General features: G+C 48.3%; 1 non-coding gene across 1 annotated transcript; it reads right to left on the reverse strand.

Moving 5' to 3' along the window:
* Positions 1 to 310: 310 nt before the first annotated feature.
* On the reverse strand, positions 311 to 384 carry TRNAI-UAU (transfer RNA isoleucine (anticodon UAU)). The gene has a single exon. It is a non-coding gene; the product is annotated as a tRNA-Ile (tRNA).
* Between the last annotated feature and the right edge of the window lie 5,158 nt (positions 385 to 5,542).

Raw genomic sequence — 5,542 nt, forward strand, 5'->3', positions numbered from 1 at the left:
AACGAAATCCTTCTAGCAGCAAAACGCTCCCAAGGTACTTGAAAATAATTATCAAGATAATATTTTGTGTGGCATTATTAGTAGTATATAGGCACATTTCAAACCCAGTTCAAACAGTTTTTTTAAGGTAGGTCACAAACACAATTAAAAAAAGAATCTTGTGTATGTATACGACTTCTTGTTGCATGCTTCTCAATAAAATCAAGGCATTTCCCACTCAATTCACAAGAATTAGGCACACTGATGTTGTTAATCAAGGCGCGCACTATTTAGTCGCCGCTGTTACCGGGCGGGAGCGCACACAAAACAGTAGTCCCGGCGGGGCTCGAACCCGCGACCTTCGGCTCATAAGACCAACGCTCTAACCAACTGAGCTACGGGACTACACGAGAGAGTGCATACGTAACTTTGCAATACTAATGCTATATTCAAATTATTTTGTCACACAAGCAACAGCAGGCCAAGCCACCTTAGTTATTTCTCCAAGGGGGAAAAAGAAAGGTATCACCCAAGAACATTATCCGGACACAAACCACTAACGTAAAATGTTCACGGAACAAAAGGAGGACTTTTATCCCTCCTTTTAGGATCCAAAGCCAAGATGAAAATTCGATTCTAAGTTTGGCATTGAATTGGGCATGATGGATTGTCGGTGGTGGGGAAAAATGCTACGCTATTTTCTCTCTCTCTCTCTCTCTCTCTCTCTCTCTCTCTCTCTCTCTCTCTCTGCCAAAAGAGATGAATACATACTTGATGTGCCATGATGAACTCCTTAAATTGATTGGGCATACAATTGTCCTCATACGTCCGGTCACCCCAAACCAGAGTGGATGACGTTTGGAGCCACACGCTTCACCAACGGCTCTCGATCTCTTTAAGAGAGCAAAAACGAAGCTTCTCTAGACCTTGTGCATACTAACTAATCTTTGTGCTAAGATGCCTACCATTGCCACTAGGTGGCTCTTACTATTTCTTTGCTTTACTGATCACAATGGCTAGTTTATTGGAAGATTTGGGGTAAGGCACATGATTAGCCTAGCCAGAAGATTTGGGTTTATTTTCTTTGGGGTAAGGCACATGATTTTGAAATATTTATAGAACTTTTGAACAAATGGAGTGGAAGACCGATGACTTTCCGTCGTTGGAAGATTTGGGTTTATATCCCCTTTTTGCCTTAATTCAATGCTTGGACCTAGGCCAGGACCTTAGAAAATTGCGGAATCCTTTTAAATATCTTGGACCGTTAGAAGAATAGATGTTAGATAGTCTATTTCCAAATGTAGGATAATTTGTTAATTTATCAAATTCTAGGAGAAGCCGCTAACCAGATCTATTTCTAGAGAGAGTGCATACGTAACTTTGCAATACTAATGCTATATTCAAATTATTTTGTCACACAAGCAACAGCAGGCCAAGCCACCTTAGTTATTTCTCCAAGGGGGAAAAAGAAAGGTATCACCCAAGAACATTATCCGGACACAAACCACTAACGTAAAATGTTCACGGAACAAAAGGAGGACTTTTATCCCTAAAACTCAAGCAGCTTATCTGCCCTGCCTACTAGCTCACCACCAAGCAGCAACACCTGTCTCTGTCTCTGCCTTTACTCGGCACCCACTCTGTCCACAGCCCTGTCTCCAAGGCGGCCCACACCAGCCTGCCTGTCCAAACTCTTCACGGCAGCTTCCCTGCAGTCGCCGTTTCTCAGCCCCTCATCCAGCTGCGGCTTCACCAAGCCCGTCCTCTCTGCTTCTGCGCATCCAGCTGCCCTGCAACTCTTCTTACGCGTGCCCTCCACGCTCACCAGCCCAAACGGCTGTCCTCTCACACGCTCCTTGCGTCGGCCCTCCACAGCCACACTGAGCGCCCCAGCGCTTCCCTTTGCTTAATCTTGCAGCTGCGCCAGCCACACGAACCCTTGCAGCTCCAGCTCCCTTGCGCTTCAGTCATGCCAGCCCTTACTAGCTGCGCTCCAGTCTCTTCACACGGGAGGCCCCACCATCCTCTGCATCCCGTCTTTGCTGCGCCCTCTGCAAACCTTCATTGCAAGTCGCCAGCCAGTCTACGAGGCCCAATAGCAGCTTCACCCACCTGGCTGCCCTTTCTCTGCACTCTTGCTGCTTCACCAGGGGCGACCCCCTCCTTTGACCTGTCTCACGTGCTGCGCCCACTTGCTCTCTGCAAGCCCGCCACTTCACGACGACCCACAGTCGAATTCTTCACCCGGGAGGTTCCCCGTTGGCCTCTACACCAGCCACACACCAACAAACCCAAGCCTGTCAGCCTTCGCCAGTCGTCTCGCTGCCCCACAGCGCTCCTCAGCTGCGCATCACCCCATAGTCACCTGCAGCCACCCTTTTTGCTGCGCATCCTTTGTGGCCTACAGTTTACGCCCAAGAGAGCCCCCATAACAAAGCGGTCGATCCTCCACTTTATCTGCACGCTGCCGACCCGCCACCTTCGACTGTCTTCTGGAATATGCGTTGGCAGCAATGTAAACTCCCAAGTGGCTTTCAATTTCATGGCCACATTTTTTTTATATCATCATTTATTATTATTATTTTTTTGGGCCTATAAGATGGCCTCCATATACTTTCCATACCATGTCCAAGCTACATTGGCCATCATCCATTATTACTCCCATGCTTCCCATATACTCAAATGCGACCTTCTCTAGTACCCACTCCACTTAAGGGAACGCATACACATTTCAAGGCGACCAAGCAACTGAAACCACCTCCAGCCAACTACATTCAGGACAGGCCTGCACGAGCCTCAAAACAAATCCAACCACACTGAACACTTGGCAACGCATTCCCGAGCAAAGCTCTTCATTCACACCATGCATTCGTATGTACACGAGCCCGAAAGACCTTTCAGAAAAATGCCTGACATACTTTGCCACCCCCCCATCCTGCTAGAGCATTCATGCTCAGCAGCATTCAGCATAGTCCAGTAGTTATCCACCAGGATCAAAAGGAAACAGCAACTCACCATCCCATTTCCCAACGTCCGTGAAACACCATGGCTGCATCACTGCATACCAAACATCAACCACATGCATCAGAAAATCATCCACGTCCACTTCACCCACAACAAACCTCCTCATCTTCAAAACCTGTGGCATTGCATCATTTAGCATCCCATCCATCAACACCAGTGAAGGCCAGGTTCCAGCATCTTGACCCTTCTCCACACCAAAATCCACATCCTCTCCAACAGCAGTATCCACCAGCACTTCCAGCTCCACTGGTTCAGGCATCTCTTCACAACCATTCAGCTCAACTGGCTCAGAATCCTTGTCATCCAGGGACTTTGCCTTTAGCATTTCAACAACACGTAAGGTAGCCTTAGCTACACTTTCAACCATGTCAGCATCCATCTCCACCTCTGGTTCCTGCTCATCCAGGCTAGCAACTTCCCAAATATCATCCTTAGGCACAATGCTCACCACACAACGCTCTTCATCAGCCAAATCAACATGCATACCTTCTTCAGTGTTGCCAACCCCCCTGGTATCATCGTCCACAGACTCCCCAGCACCTAATGCATCCAATGGAACAACATCCACATCATCCATCGTCGCAGGTACCAAATCACCATCCAGCTGTCCAAGAAAATCCATAATAATGGAATCTTCCTCCACGCTTACCACATCCGCATCCGAAACCATCTTCACTTCATCAGAAGTCTCTACCCCATCCTCCTCCCTTGTAGAATCTGGAAAAGAATCATCCTCAAAACATCCTGTATCCAGCTCCTCTTCCTTCTTATCATCAGCCAATCCCAAGGCATTATCCTCTTTCCTTCCATGTGCATGCATGTCATCCAGATCCGAATGATCTTCAATAGGACCTTCCAAATCACTGTCATGTACAGCCATGACGTCCAAATCCAAAGAAGAATCCACTGGCAACTCCTTATCTGCACTTTGCTCCTTCACCTGCTTTTCATCCACCTGCACCTGCTTAAAAGACTTTGGAAAAAAATCAGAAGGCACATAAAACATCCCCCTTTGCACCTGTATCGGCCTTTGAGGCTCCTGTCTAATCACACTTTGCATAGGACTCTTATCCACCTCGACCAAATTTACCTACTTATCCCTTCCAGACACAACACCTTCATACGGATAAATACCCATCTCCATCTGCTTCAAAACCTTGCCTTCCTTTTCCCTAGCAACCCTAACAGCATCATCAAATGACCTGGGATTCCTCAACTCAACCCTGACCCTCAAATGGGGTAGCAAACCATCAATAAACAAGCTCTTCTTCAGAAACATAGGAGGAACTTCCTGCTTCAATGTCGTACACCACTTACTCCACAAACATGTAAATACCTTCACAAAATCATCCAGTGGTTGCCCATGTACCTGCTTCAAGATGCTCAACTCCTGCCAAAGCACACTAGAATCCTCCACTTGCTGAAAACGCTCCAAAAGGCCTTCTTTCAACCTGTCCAAGGTCAAAACACCAGCATCCTGTGCTTCAAAACCCTTAAGCCAACTTCGGGCATCTCCCTTCAAGAAAATCCTTATCAGCTTCAGAACCTGCTCTTCATCCGTGTGACATGATTGCTAATGCATGCCAACTCCATCTGCTCCAAGAAATCAACCACATCTTCACCCTTCCTTCCATGAAACTCCGGATAGGACCACATCATGACAACCTGTACCAATCCCTGAGCTGGAACACACGCCCTTCCAGGCAACGAACAACGCCAGAGCTATCCTCAGTCAAACAATGCCAGAGCAACTCCTCAGTGGAACAATCCTTGAGCAATCCTCAGTGGGGGCACCAGAAGGATGTGAGGTGAAAAAAAGAAAGAAAACCGTGCCTCTACAGCCCTTCCACCTCGCAAACTTGGAATAACACACACACACGGGGGCACCACCAGCCACCGGCTGGAACACTTTCACACTTCACCACCCAACCCACGCCAGACAGAAAGCACCAAACAGGGGCACCATAGACCAAGATAAATACCCAGCATTTATATTCCAGTCAACACTGTATGCAAGCTTCTCTCGACACAGAAGCCTTACTCACACAACCCACAAACAAAAACACTCAGGCCTGTCAGCCGAGGATACACCACATCCCTGATAACTCCTCTCGCCTGCCTGCTGTACCAATCACATCAGAATGAACCCGGCCACTCTCACTCCAGAAGGCGCCCACACCAGCTAACCCTCGAGTCCTCTACAGCCCATCACTTCTGCATGTGTCGTCAGCAGCAGCTACACCATCATCTCTCTCTCACTCTCTGTGCTGATCCTCTGTCAGCCTTGCACAAACTCAAGCAGCTTATCTGCCCTGCTCTACTGGCTCACCACCAAGCAGCAACACCTGTCTCTATCTCTACCTTTACTCGGCACCCACTCTGTCCACAGCCCTGTCTCCAAGGCGGCCCACACCAGCCTGCCTGTCCGAACCCTTCACACGGCAGCTTCCCTGCAGTCGCCGTTTCTCAGCCCCTCATCCAGCTGCGGCTTCACCAAGCCCGTCCTCTCTACTTCTGCGCATCCAGCTGCCCTGCAACT

The sequence above is a fragment of the Cibotium barometz genome, chromosome 19 (assembly GCF_041138505.1).
Source record: "Cibotium barometz isolate CiBa-2024 chromosome 19, ASM4113850v1, whole genome shotgun sequence".
Classification (NCBI taxonomy): domain Eukaryota; kingdom Viridiplantae; phylum Streptophyta; class Polypodiopsida; order Cyatheales; family Cibotiaceae; genus Cibotium; species Cibotium barometz.